Genomic DNA, 14,371 nt, shown 5'->3' with positions numbered 1-14,371 from the left:
CTCCCTATCCCACCCCGCTAGGTGGTCACAAAGCACCGAGCTGATCTCCCTGTGCTATGCGGCTGCTTCCCACTAGCTATCTATTTTACATTTGGTAGTGTATATATGTCCTTGCATGTTGATCTGTACCCTGCAATTTTGCTAAACTCACTTATTAGTTACAATTTTTTGGTTTTTTGGTTTTGGTAGGTTCCTTGGGGTTTCCTTTGTAGACAAAAGTGTCCTCTGCAAATAGGGACAATTTTAGCTCTTTCTTTCTGATTTGCATGCCTTTTATTTCCTTTTCTTGCCTAATTATACTGGCTAGCCTTCCAGCACTATGCTGAATAACAGTGGTGAGAGTGGACATCCTTGCCTTATTACTGATCTCAGGGGGAAAGCATTCAGTCTTTCACCGTTAAGTACAATATAAGCTATAAGGTTTTGTAGGTGTTCTCTACCCAGTTGAGGAAGTTTCCCTATATTCAGTTTTCTGAGAGTTTTAATCATGAATTGGATTTTAAACATTTTTTTTCTTCTTTCATTGGTATGATCATGTGATTTTTATTCTTTCTCCTGGTATTTTAGTGGACTGCTTTAATTGATTTTTGGATAATTAAACAGCCTTGCATCCCTAGAATAAACCTCACTTGGTTGTATTGTATACTTCTTTTTATATATTGCTGAATTTTATTCATTAATTTTGTGTTAAGGATTTTTGCATATATATTCATGAAGGATATTGGTATAAACTTCTCTTTTTGAGTGTCTTTGTCTAGTTTTAGTGTCAGGGTAATACAAGCTTCATAAAACAAATTGGGATATGTTCCCTCCTCTTCCACTTCCCAGCATAAATTGTGTAGAACTGGTGTAAAATCTCTAACCTTTTGGTAGAATTTGGGGGGACTAGTTTTTTCTTTGGAGGGAAAATTTTAAATTATTAATTCGATTTCATAATATTTATAGGGCTATTCAGTTGAGTTATTTCATAAATGTGAGTTGTGGTAGTTCGTGTATTTTGAGGACTTGTCACATTTTATCAAATTTTTGTGGGTAGAGTTGTTTGTAGTATTCTCTTATTATTATTTTAATAGGTAGAGGGTCTGTAATGATATCCACTGTTTCCTTTCTGATAATGGTAGTTTGTGTCTTAGCTCTTTTTTTCCTCTTGTCAGTCTTGCCAGAGCTTTTACATTTTATCGATCTTTTCAAAGAAACAGCTCTATTTCCTTGATTTTCTCTATTTTTTTCTATTTTATTTTCATTGATTTCTGCTCTGATCTTTATTACTTCCTTCCTTCTATTTGCTTCAGGTTTATCTTCTCTTATTTTTCTAGGTTCTTGAGGTGGGAGCTTAGATTGTTGATTGGAGGCATTTTGTCTTTTCTAATGTTTCCATTTAGTGCTATAAATTTCCCTCTCAGTACTGTTTAGGTGGGTCCCACAATTTTGAGTTGTATTTTCTTTCAATCTAATGTATTTTTAAATTTCCCTTGAGAGTTCCTCTTTTATCTGTAGATTATTTAGAAGTGTGTTGTTTAGTATTCAAGAGTTTGGAAATTTTCCTGTTATCTTTCTATTGTCAATTTCTAGCTTGATTCCACTGTTGTTGAAGAACACACTCTATCACTTCAATTCCTTTAAGCTGTGCAGGTGTGTTTTATAGCCAACAATGTGATCCATCTTGGTATATGTATTGAGGGCACTTGAAAAGAATGTGTATTCTGCTGTTGTTGTGTGCAGTTTTCTATAAATATCAATTAGATCTTCTTGGTTGATGGTGTTGAGTACTTCCAAACTTTTGCTAATTTTCTATTTGTTCTATCAATTGTTGACAAAAAGGTATTGAATTTTCCAACTGTAATTATGTACTTGTCTATTTCTCCTTTCAGTTGTATCAGTTTTCCTTCACATCTTTTGCAGCTCTGTTATTTGGTACATACATATTTAGGATTACTATGTCTTCTTAGTGGAATGACCTTTTATTATATAATGACCCTTTCTGTTTCTAGTAATATTTTTCCCCCAAGTCCCTTGGATTATTGATTTTAGATCTTTCTTCCTTTCTAATATGTGCACTCAGTGCTATAAATTTCCCTCTAAACACTGCTTTTGCTACATCTCACAAATTTTGTGAGTTGTATTTCATTTTCATTTAGTTCAAGATATTTTAAAATTTCTCTTGAGACTTCTTTAACCCATGTGTGTTATTTAGGAGGGTATTGTTTAATCTTCAGATATTTGGGGATTTTTCCAGGCATCTCTCTGTTATTGATTTCTCATGTAATTCCATTGTTGTCTGAAACAATACTTTGTATGATTTCTATTCTTTTATATTTTTCAAGGCATGTTTTATGGCCTAGAATGTGGTCTATCTTCATTCTAGTGAAAGTTCCAAATAAGCTTAAGAAGAATGTGTATTCTGTTGTTGTTGGATGAGGTATTTTATAAATGTCAGTTCGATCCAATTGATTGATGGGTGTTCAGTTTAACTCTATCCTTAATTATTTTCTGACTGTTGGATCTGTCAATTACTCACAGAGAGGTATTGAATCCCCAACTATAATAGTGGATTTGTCTATTCCACTTTGCAGTTCTATCAGTTTTGGTCTCATATATTCATGTTAAAGACTTTTATGTCTTTTTGAAGAATTGATCCTTTTATCATTATCTGTGATAATTTAACTTGCTTTGAAATCTTTATCTGAAATTAATATGGCTTCTCCAGGGTTACGAATTGAATTGTGTCCTCGAAAATAATGTTGAAGTCCTAACCCCCAGTACCTCAGAATGTGACCTTATGTGGAGATAGTGTCACTGCAGATGTAATTATTTAAGATGAGGTCATACCAGAGAAGGGTGAGAGTCTAACCCAATAGAACTGATGTCTTCATAGAAAGAGGAAATTTGGAGACAGATATGTACACAGGGAGAACATCATGTGAAGATTAGAATTATGCTGCCACAAGCCAAGGACCTATCAGAAGCTAGGAGAGAGTCCTGGAACAGATCCTTTCCTAGCACCTTCAGAGGAAGCATGGTCCTGCTGACACTTTAATCTTAGACTTCAGGCTTCCAGAACTGGAAGACAATAAATTCCTGTTGTTCAGGCTACCTACCTACGGTATTTTGTTACAGCAGCTCTAGCAAACTCATCCAGGTTTCCTTTGATTAGCATGGTATTAGAACAAGTGTTAGGACTTAAGTCTGCCATTTATTTTTTGTTTTCTGTTTTTTCTATTTTTCATTCCTCTGTTTTCTTTTTCTTCCTTGACTTCCCTTGGATTAGTTGTACATTTTTCAAAATTCTGTTTTGACTTATCTATAATGCTTTTGAGTGTATCTCTTTTTTTTTTTTTTTTTTTTTTTTTTTTGCGGTACGCGGGCCTCTCACCGCTGTGGCCTCTCCCGTTGTGGAGCACAGACTCCGGACGCGCAGGCTCAGCGGCCATGGCTCACGGGCTTAGACACTCCGCGGCATGTGGGATCTTCCCAGACCGGGGCACGAACCCGCATCCCCTGCATCGGCAGGCGGACTCCCAACCACTGCGCCACCAGGGAAGCCCTGAGTGTATCTCTTTTTATAGCTTTTTTTAGTAGCCGATTTAGGTGTTATATTATACATACATAAATTGTCACAGTGTCCTATTCTCACTTTACCAGTTGAGTGAAGCATAGAAATTTATTTCCCGTTATGGCCCTTTGCTCTCTCCCACTAACAATACAATGTTCTCCAATATTTCCTCTACATACATTTAGACCACATCAGATAGTGCTCCAATTTTTGTTTCTGCCATCAAACATAATTTAGGAAAATCGAGAAGAGAGGGAGAATATGTTTTTTCTGTGCTCTTTCTTCCTGATTTTCCAAGGTTCTTTTTTTCATTATTCTTTTCTGTTTAGAGAACTTACTTTATTCATTATTTTAGGTTAGCTCTACTGGCAACAAATTTCTTCAGTTTTTCTTCATCTGAAAGTGTCTTGATTTCCTCTTCATTTTTAAAGAAAATTTTCACTGGATATAGGATTCTGGGTTAACAATTCTTTTCTTTCAGTACTTGAAAAATATTGTGCCACTTCCTTCTGGCCACCATATTGTCATTCAGATTGGTTTCCCCCCATAGATAAGATGCTTCTTTCTGGATGCTTTCAAGAATTTTTTTCTTTCTCTTTGATTTTCAGACTTTGACAGTACTGTGTCCTGGATGGATTTCTTTATGTTAATGCTGTTTAGGGTTTGCTCAGCTTCCTTAATCTGTAGTTTTACATCTCAACAAATTTGAGAGTTTTCAGCCATTATTTCTTCCAGGAATATTTTAGCCTTGCTCTCTTTCTCCTCTCATTCTGGGAATCCAGTGAAATAGCATTAAATTTTAGGTTATAATCCCACAGACTCCAGAGGCTGTGTTGATTGTTTTCAGCCTATTTCATCTTTGTTGCTCAGACTGAGTAATTTCTGTTGTTCTAACTTCACGTCCACGTATTCTTTCCTCCATTTCATCCATTTTGATGTTGAGCCTATCTATTACACGTTTTGTTATTGTACTTTTCACTTGTAAAACTTCCATTTGGCTTTTCTTTATATCTTCTGTTTCTTTGCTGAGAATTTCTACTTTTTCATTTGCTTCAGGCATTTTCATAACTGCTCACTGAGGTATTTTATCACAGCTGCTTTAAAATCTTTATCAGATAACTCTAACATCTCTGTCATCTTGGTGTTAGCATCTGTTTTTTTTTGTTTTGTTTTGTTTTTTTGCGGTACACGGGCCTCTCACTGTTGTGGCCTCTCCCATTGCGGAGCACAGGCTCTGGATGCGCAGGCTCAGCGGCCATGGCTCACGGGTCCAGCCGCTCCGTGGCATGTGGGATCCTCCTGGACTGGGGCACGAACCCGCGTCCCCTGCATTGGCAGGCAGACTCTCAACCACTGTGCCACCAGGGAAGCCCTCTATTGTCTTTTTTTACTCAGTTTGAGATCTTTCTGGTTCTTGATACAATGATGAGTGATTTTTTTATTGACTCCTGGACATTTTAGTATTGTTATGAGACTCTGGATCTTTTTCAAACCTTCTGTTTTAGTTGGCTTCTTTTGACACTACTCCAGCAGAAGTGAGGTTGCCACCTTCTTACTGCAGGGGAGGGTAGAGTCCAGGTTCACCATTTGGCCTCCTTTGACACTCAAGGGTGACGGGGCTCTTCATTACTACTGCGTGGGGGTGAAAATTCTGGCTCCTCACTAGGCTGTACCTCGCTGGCTGGGAGAAGTAGGAGTTTGTCATTTACTGCTCCCCACTGACACCATCTGGGAGTGGCCTAGTTATTGCTGGGCAATAGCAAATATCCTGATTCTCCACTAGGCTTCTGAAACACTACTTGGGTGACTGGAGCATTTCTTTACACATGGTAAGGGTGGAGGTCTAGGCTTCCCACTCAGCCTTTGCTGAAATAGGTGGGAGTGGGACCACAGGCTTTTCGGTAGTATTTAGCTGGAGGAGAGCAGTTATTGTCTCACAGTTTTCTGTCTTGTAGGTGGTCCCTTTCCTGATCCTTTGGCTAAAAGAGTAGGCTCTGTTGAGGCTTTTTTTTTTTTGTCTGCACCATTGGCATTTCCAGGCTTCCATCATCTTCTACTCTAAGTCTGGACTGTAAAAGGTCAAAAGAAAAAAAAAAATCTGGGGAACTTACCACCTTGTCATTTCTTGGATCCTGAAGCCCAAGCTAGTCTGCCTTCTCCTCTCCGCCCTTCAGAGTCTCCTTATGTTTATTTTGTATATAATGTCAATGGCTTTCAGATATACTTAGTGGGAGGAATAGGTAAATTGCACCTACTCTATCTTCCCGGAAGTCCACTGGTGTATCTTTAAGATTTATTTTGCAAGTTTTTCTTATATGGATAAAAGGAATAGAGTCTCTCGCTTTCTTTAAGCCCTTGTTGCCTTGCAAAGGCCTTTTCAATGGTCATCCAATTAGAGCAGAGCTGTCCCTGCCTGTCTGACAGTCAGTTCCCAAAAGTAAACCTGAGGCAGGGATTTAGGTGAAAGGGATGTATTAGGAAGTAAATAACCAGTAGGGGAGTGAGGAAGTGGGACTGGGAAATGAAGGAAGCCAACAAGGGTGCATTATCCACAGAGTAACATTGGCTTGAGCTCTCAGTGAGCTGTGGAGACAGTGCATGAGTCCCCTCTGAGTTTTCCTAATCAGAGGCAAGGGCAGGGGCAGCTTCACGGGAGTCCACGGTCATACAGGGCTCCACACTCAGAAGGGCCCCATACATAGTTTAATGCTCTGCTCCCATCATTTTGAAATTCTTAATAATTTTTTAACAAGGGGCCCTACATTTTCGTTTTGCATGGGTCCTACAAATTATATAGTCAGGTGGTGGAATATTTATACCTACTTCCATTGGAGGGACATAAATTCCTAGACATTCTGGGTTCTTCTTTAGCTCAGAGGTGCTGGGTTGCACAGTATCTCCCCAAAATGCACGTCTACCAGAACCTCACAGTTTTATTTGAAGATAGGATCTTTGCAGATATAATCAGTTAAAATGAGATCATACTGGATTAAGGTGAGACTTAATCCAATGACTGGTATCCTTATAAGAAGTGAAAACAGATACACTCACACATGCACACACGCACACACACGGGGAGAATATCATGTGAAGACAGAAACAGAAGTAGGAGTGAACACCAAGGGTTACCAGCAGCCCACCAGCAGCTAGGACATGCGTGGAACAGTTTCTCCTGCAGAGCCTCTGAAAGGAACGAACCCTGCTAACACTTTGATTTTGGACTTTCAAACTCCTTAACTGGTAGAGAATAAATTTCTGTTGTCTTAAGCCATCCAATTTATTACAGCCCTTAGAAACTAGTACACCAGGCAAGGTAAACTCCAGGTGTTGGCCGTTGGGAGTGAAGGCACACCTGGACCATCCTGCAAAAAACTGACAAAGGATCTGAGAGGCAGGGCAGAGCCTCGCTGGGGCCAGGCCCTCTGGCCTTGGCCTTTCATTTAACCAAACCAACCTCTGGTCTCTACAATGAGCATGTGGCCTAATGACTCAGCCAAGGAGGAGCCATTCAGACAATAGAGGGGTGGGGCCTCCGGTGAACCAGAGAGGCTGACCCCACTTAATTGCATTTGCATTCAAATTTTACAAAACCAAGCAATCCCAACCAAACAAGGCCTGTCAGAGGGCCAGATTCAGCTTCTGTGCCTGGAAATTGCACTTCTGGCCCAGAAAATCTCCAGGAACTCAGCAGACTCATGCTGATCTTCGTGTTCCAGCTGTTCTCTGGAGTGAAGATTCTTCTATCCCAAAGGCAAGCCAGCTTTATTCACAACTCTGTTGTTCAGTGTTCTCAGCTATTCATAAATGTCTCCCCCAGTGGCTCTAAGGGTTCTGAAATTCTTAGCTGACTGACTTCTTGGCTTACGATATTAAAGTTATTTGCTTTAATTGCAAATATCGTTCATGTCTCAGTCTACTAAAGCAATGGAAAATTAATTCGAATTATCAATACATTACCACATAATCTCTCTGAAGACCTTGCAGAGCCTTAAGCATGTAGGATGCTAAGCAGGTACATTTTGATGAGAATCAGGAGAGCGTGAACCATAGGCCACTGCCAGGGAGTGTAGTCCAGGCTGAGTGACACTGAACAAGATGGCAGGCGGCAGGGGAAGCAGTGTGCTACGAGCTGGAGGGAAGGTTTCATAGATAAATAAAAAGGAGACCTGGAAGATAAACAGCCTTGAATCAAAATATTGCACGTGGCTGGCACTGCCCTCAGAAATGACTCAGGGATCATGGGCACAAAGAATTTTTCTCCCAATTTTAGGCATTTTGCTTGACGCCAGAGCCTCAAAAATAATACAACCATAAATGTAAACATATATGTTTTCTTCTTATTTCATTTCACCCTCACAGCATCTCTGAAAGGAAGCTATTTACACGGTGTAGATGAGGAGAATTCATGAAGATTGAGTTTTCCAAGGAGCAAGGAGGAATGCCAACATCAACCCAGCTCCTTTCCAAAACCTTACGCAGGGGTTCCTGGCACATGGAGATAAATCCTGCCAGTGGGAGATTGGACAGAAGTGATAAAGGGTAAATGGCAATCTAGGTCAGCTGCATAGACCTGTGACCAGTGTGTGACCACACAGTGCCACATGCTCAGAAGGGGGCCCCGTGCTTGGGGCTTAGTGTTCTGTAGTTGCCATCTTGAAACTCTTAATGATTTGATCTTTGAATTTGTGTTTTGTGACTGAAGTCCAATGGAACAATGGAATATATGCCAGGGGCTTGGAGGCTCTGCTCACATGTAGTCCCACCTCCTGCTGCCTGCCAGCTACCCAGAGCTCAGTTGCCCATCCCCCATCCCCACCCAGCAGCCACTACTGCCCTCTACCCCTGCCGGGGGCTGGGCTTGGACTCAGAGAAGGTCGAGGTCAATCACACTTGTCCGTGCACTGAATTGTAGGTTGGGGTGCTGGGCATCCGGGAGGGTCTGCACTTGCCCCATGAAAATTCCCATGCGTGAAGTACGTTAAAAAGAGAATTAAAAAACACCTTATCAGGTCGAGAGAATATAGAGACCACAAAAGAAAAGAAAAAGCCCTTTCCTCCTAGTAAACAAAGGGGTCCACATTTTCATCTTGCACTGGGCCCCACACATGATGTAACCACTCTTGACAGCAATGTCCCAACATAATTGTGTATATAGGCCACTTGCTCAGGCAAGGAGCCCCTGGGCAACTTGCTGGCACACTTAACACAAGCTCCAACACACTTAAGACATATCTGTAATACTAAAAGTAGTGTCCCAGGGACAAACAGTCTGTCCACGCCACTCTCAACACCCTCCAGTCTTTGACCCGCTCTGCAGCTCAGAACTATGCAAACCAGCTACGGACTCTCTTCCATAGAGCCTCAGCTCAGCCTTTCCTGTGAAAGAGCTGTAACACGTGCTCTTAGATTTGTGATATTCTGTATACGAATAAATTATGTTAATTTTGTTCACTGCTAAACTCCTTCAGTAGACTCACTGGGAGGAACATAACAAGTAGTCCTGAGCGCATCTCTTAACCCTGGCCTTCTATGGAAACGTGGGGGAGATGCCCAAGTTGTCACCACCTGCTGGCTTTTGACCCTTGACTTCCACAGATCAAGGCTGCAGCGTTACCCCCATATGCCTGAGGATGTGTAAGCCTTTTCAGATTAAACACTATTGCTGTCCAAAGTGGGGCTTTTTTTTTGCTCCAAGTCTACCATGATCTTTCCTGTGGTCTCTCCACTTACTTGTGTTGTTCTGGGGATATCCAGCCCTGCTCTTGTTGCTGCTTCCAGCAACAGCTGACCGATAGGACAAGCTCCTCCTGGGCCTGCTCCCGGACAGCTGGCAGGAACAGAGGTGATGCACTTGAGCCCTGTAGCCTGGGCACAGAAGGGAAGCAGGTGAGCGGGGCAGGGGCAGCTGGGGTAAGGGGGTTCTGCCGTCCCGTGACCGGCAGACCTCGGGGCACAGAGAGCGGCAGGACGCACCCAAAGGGCAGCCATAGGCTTCCTTATGCCTGTCCATTTGCAGTCCATGGAGGGGCATAGAGAATATGCTTGTGACTGTGTTCGCAGAAAAAATTAAAGCACAAATGAAGAGCCTGCCCTGTGGGGACCCCGAAGTGACCGGAGGCTGCACCCACAGCCAGTCTCACTATGGCTACGGTCCTCCGGGTCCCTAGCAAATGAGCTCAGACAACTTAAGATACTTGCTTAACCCATTTCCTCAAGTCACGATAAAACAAATGCTCCAATGGGACTGATGCAGATGGGTATGAGGGATTTTACTGGGGTGATGGGAATCTTCTAAAATTGAATTGGGGTAATGGTTGCACAGCTCTGTACCTTTGCTAAAAGGCATTGAATTGTACACTTAAATAGGTGACTTCTACGATACATAAATTATACCTCGATAAAGCTCTTCAAAGAAAAAAAGAGAAACATATACTTTCTCATTCCCCTGAGAATTCCTGTCCATTCAGATCCCAGCTCCAGATTGCATTTATGTTCTTGTTTTTAAATCAATTTTATGGAGGTATAATTTGCATATAAATAAATGTATAGTTTGATGAGTTTTGACAAGTGTATATATCTGTGTAATCACTGTCACAATCATGATATAGCACATTTCTGTTCTCCCACAAAGTTCCCTCTGACTGACTCACTGCAGTCAATTCAGCCCCAGCCCCAGGCCAACACTGATCTGTTTTTTGTCACTGTAGATTAGTTTTGAGTCTTCTAGAATTTCATATGCATGTACTCTTTCGTGCCTGGCTTCTTTTGCTCAACAAAATGTTTTTGGGAATCATCCTCTGCCCCTCTTTAAAAACCAAACAAAATAAACTTGTGTTGGTGGTTTCTTTAAAGTGAGACAGCATCTCTTTGATGTCTCTTTGATAAGAACAAGTTTTCTGAACTAAGAAACAACTTTCCTTCATTAGCCTAAGGCTCCTAGCTGATAATATTTTTCTTAGTACTGAGTTCGGAAGAGGAAATTTCACTTCTAATTTAGAATGAATTTTTATATTATCTCTGTTCAATTTTTTTAAAAGTGAAAGAGAAAAAGGGTCAGGTTGGAGGGAAAGAAACACACTAAGACAAAAGTATTTTAAACTAAAACACCTCCCTAAAGATGTCACACATTTAAAGCTTTCAAGCTAGGTGAGTAATTCCTCAGGAAAGGGAGAAGGTTTCATGTTATGGCATGTAGTAGACACTCAAGTCATTGTTGAAATATTGAATGAATTTGAAAAAATGTGTAGTACTCACAGGAACAGAAAATGCCTCTCCAAACTCGCCTAAATTGCTGAATGAAGCAGTCCGTGTGAAATCTACCTTTCATCGTGGGTAAGTTTTGCTCACAAGATAGCAAGCAGTCACTTTGAAGATGCAGAGTGACTTTTAAAAATAGCCAAACCAAATGGAAGAAAATGTGGGTGTTGGCTGACGTAGAAGGAGTATGCTGTGTCGAAAGTGAGGCCACGAGCTGTTATTGAAGCCAAAGGGTTGACCTCAAATGGTTTAAGCCACTTGGGGAAGGAGATGAGACCATGAGAATGAGTAGAAGTAGGGTCCAGGCAGAGCACACAGACCCCCATCCCTGCCTCCCACCAGAGAAAAAACTCATTCCACTGATACTTTCCAAAGAGGTTAGGTGTTTCTCTGCTCTGTACCCTAACAACACACCCCATCTCCAGAAGTTTCCAAGAACGTGCTCCCGGAAATCTGTTTCCATAACTAGCCCATATACTGGCACCTGAAGCCTCTGCTTGGGCTTCCCTCTCCCTGCCATTCTAACTGATTGTATCATTTTTTTCAAGTGTTTCAACTTAGAAGAGCACCTGGGAGTCTAAACTGCTGATTTATTTGCTTTCTTTGTTCCCTGCTGTTCCCAGCTTCCATTAGGGATCATCTTCCTTGGACAGTCTAACTATTGTCTTTGATTCACTTTGGGTCACCCAGATTCCACAGCTTCCTTATCCCTTTTCCCATGACCACTTGGAACCACCACCTCACTGGCTCTTCCCATATCATCTCCAGGCCCAATCCCTGCTAGCAGCAAGGGCAGAAATGTTTTCCACCTACATGAGTTTACACAGGCACTTTCTACCCAAAGAGCCTTTACCCAATCCAGGACCTGTTCCTGTTCTTCCCCAGGTATTGTGGATTGAATTGTGTCCTACCCAAAGAAAATACGTTGAAGTCTTAACCCCCAGTACTTCAGGATGTGACTTTATTAGGAGCGAGAATCATTGTAGATGTTAGCAGTTGAGATGAGGTCATGCTGGAGTCAGCTTCTAAACCAATGTGACTGGTATTCTTGTAAGAAGACAGCATGTGAAGACACAGACACACAGAGAGAATGCCATGTTACGATGAAGGCAGAGATTGGAGCTGTGCAGCTGCAAGCCAGAGGACATCAAAGATTGTCAGCAACCCACGAGAAGCTAGGAAGAGGCAAGGAAGGATGACTCCCCTACAGGCTTCAGGGGTGCATGGCCCTGCCCACACCTTGATTTTGGACTTCTAGCTTCTAGAACCATGAGACAATAAATTTCTGTTTTTTTAAGCATCCCAGTTTGTGGTACTTTGTTAGGGAAGCCCTGAGAAACTAATACAATGAGTAACTCTCATTTGCACCTGACTTCACTGTAATAGGGAAAAAACAAATCTGACTCCAATTGGATCTGTTTCTTTTACTTTAATCTTTGTATTCTATTGCTTTTGCTACAAGTTAAGAATGTTGCCTATGGCCTGAAGTATACAGGAGAGCCCATTCTCAAGGCTATAAACTTTAAAGGTGTAACACTTTTCCATCCTTACAGAGATAAAAAGTTGAAGAACAGAGAGTAACATATTTCTTGTTGGAGGTTTACAGGAACATCGTGACCTGACCTATGTGGACAGCTGCAAGAAGGAAGGAGTCTGATGCCAAGAAGTTTGCAATAACCAACCACACCTTCTCCCCTTTTAGTATAAAAGAAGCCTGAATTCTAACTCAGGTAAGATGGTTCTTTGGGACACGAGTGCACCATCTTCTTTGTCTGTTGGCTTTCCAAATAAAGTCACTATTCCTTGCCCCAACAACTCATTTCTCAATTTATTGGCCTGTGGTGAGGTGAGCAGTATGAGCTTGGACTCGGTAACACACCTCCTCCAGGAAGCCAGTCAGGGTTAGGAGCCACTCCTCTGAAATTGTATTATATCCTCTGTTTAACCCCCTGGTAAAATAAGATTTCTTAAATTTTATATATATATATATTATATATATAATATATATATTATATATTATATATAATATATATAATATATATACACACACATATTATATATAGATATTTATATATATATTTTTTTGTTTTTTCTTTTTCCACTTTCCTGGTAATTCCTTCCAAGTAAATGATCAGCCCTGATATGGTCAAAGGTATGATAGAATAGGGGAAAAAATACTAGCAAGTTTCTTCCCGACTTTTAGATTCTAAAGCCTGGGTCCTTAGGGGAATGTGGAGGACTGAAGCATAGACATCATGTTTGAGAGGAGTGAGGTTTGAGGAATGGTTCGAAAATATTCCCCCTGGTGTGGAGGGAGGAGGATGAAGAGGGGAGGAGAGGAGAGCAGAGGGTTGGAGCGTTTCAGGGAGAGAGGCTGCAGCTGGCTTCCCTAGAAGAGTCCTGGGTAGTGTTTGTCCGGGGTGGGGGAGGGGGAAGCAGCTCAAACCACTTTATAAGCATTTAATCTCCACAAATTCCTGGGAGGTGTTATTATTTATAAATGAGGGAACGAGGTCTAGACAGATTAGTGACTTGCACAAAGACAAACCCCAGGTAAGTAGGTGTGGTAGCCTCCAGGGTGGCCTCCACTGAGCCCAGCTTCCTGGTATTCATGCCCTTGCATGGTTCCCATATTGAATCAGGATTAGTCTGTGGGACCAAGACAATATGGCAGAAGTGATGGTGTTTCACTTCCAAGTGGTACCTGGTCTGAAAAGATTGTGAAAAATTCAGTCCAAGAGGTAGAAAGCAAGTTCATATCTGGTCGGGGAATCAGGAAAGGCCTGTGGGGCTTTGAAGGATAAGCAGGATTTTTTTTATCAGCAGAGTTGATAGGAAGAAAAGAATTCCAAGTGGAGAAATTAGCATGAGCAATGGACAGATAGGAGAAAGTGAGGCATGCTTGCTGAGCAGCACACACAGTCATATACGGAGGGGGAAGAGGGGGGAGAATGCTATCAAATCATAGCAATGTCGACTGAAAAGAAAATGCATAATCTAAAAGTTGAGAATTATGTTTTATTAGGAGGACAAAACTGAGAACGTAAGCCTGGAAGACAGCGTCTCAGATAGCTCTGAGGGACAGCTCCAAAGAGGTAAGGGAGGAGCCAAGATATATAGGAGTTTTGCAGCAAAAACTAGGTAGTCAGAACATCCAAAGATTACTGTTAATTAAAGAAAACCAGGGTCTTCCCTGGTGGTGCGGTGGTTAAGAATCCGCCTGCCAATGCAGGGGACACGGGTTCGAGCCCTGGTCTGGGAAAATCCCACATGCCACGGAGCAACTAAGCCTGAGCACCACAACTACTGAGCCTGAGCTCTAGAGCCCACGAGCCACAACTACTGAGCCCACATGCCACAACTACCGAAGCCCACGGGCCTAGAGCCCGTGCTCCGCAACAAGAGGAGCCACCACAATGAGAAACATGTGCACCGCAATGAAGAGTAGCCCCGCTCGCCGCAACGAGAGAAAGCCCATGTGCAGCAATGAAGACCCAATGCAGCCAAAAATAAATTAAATAAATTAATTTAAAAAAAAGAAAACCAGACATCTCAAGTTAA

At 41.7% G+C, this 14,371-nt stretch overlaps 1 long non-coding RNA gene across 1 annotated transcript in view; it reads left to right on the top strand.

Moving 5' to 3' along the window:
• Positions 1-12,661, top strand: part of LOC114487290 (uncharacterized) — a 23,436-nt gene extending 10,775 nt beyond the window's left edge. Inside the window, exon 3 of the long non-coding RNA XR_003682245.2 lies at positions 12,417-12,661. This is a non-coding gene — a long non-coding RNA (uncharacterized lncRNA). The remainder of the gene's footprint in view (positions 1-12,416) is intronic.
• Positions 12,662-14,371: the final 1,710 nt, after the last annotated feature.

The sequence above is a fragment of the Physeter macrocephalus genome, chromosome 12 (genome assembly GCF_002837175.3).
Source record: "Physeter macrocephalus isolate SW-GA chromosome 12, ASM283717v5, whole genome shotgun sequence".
In the NCBI taxonomy this organism is placed as follows: Eukaryota; Metazoa; Chordata; class Mammalia; order Artiodactyla; family Physeteridae; genus Physeter; species Physeter macrocephalus.
Note: the sequence above shows the minus strand (reverse complement) of the source record. Positions and strands in the feature narration are given on the sequence as shown.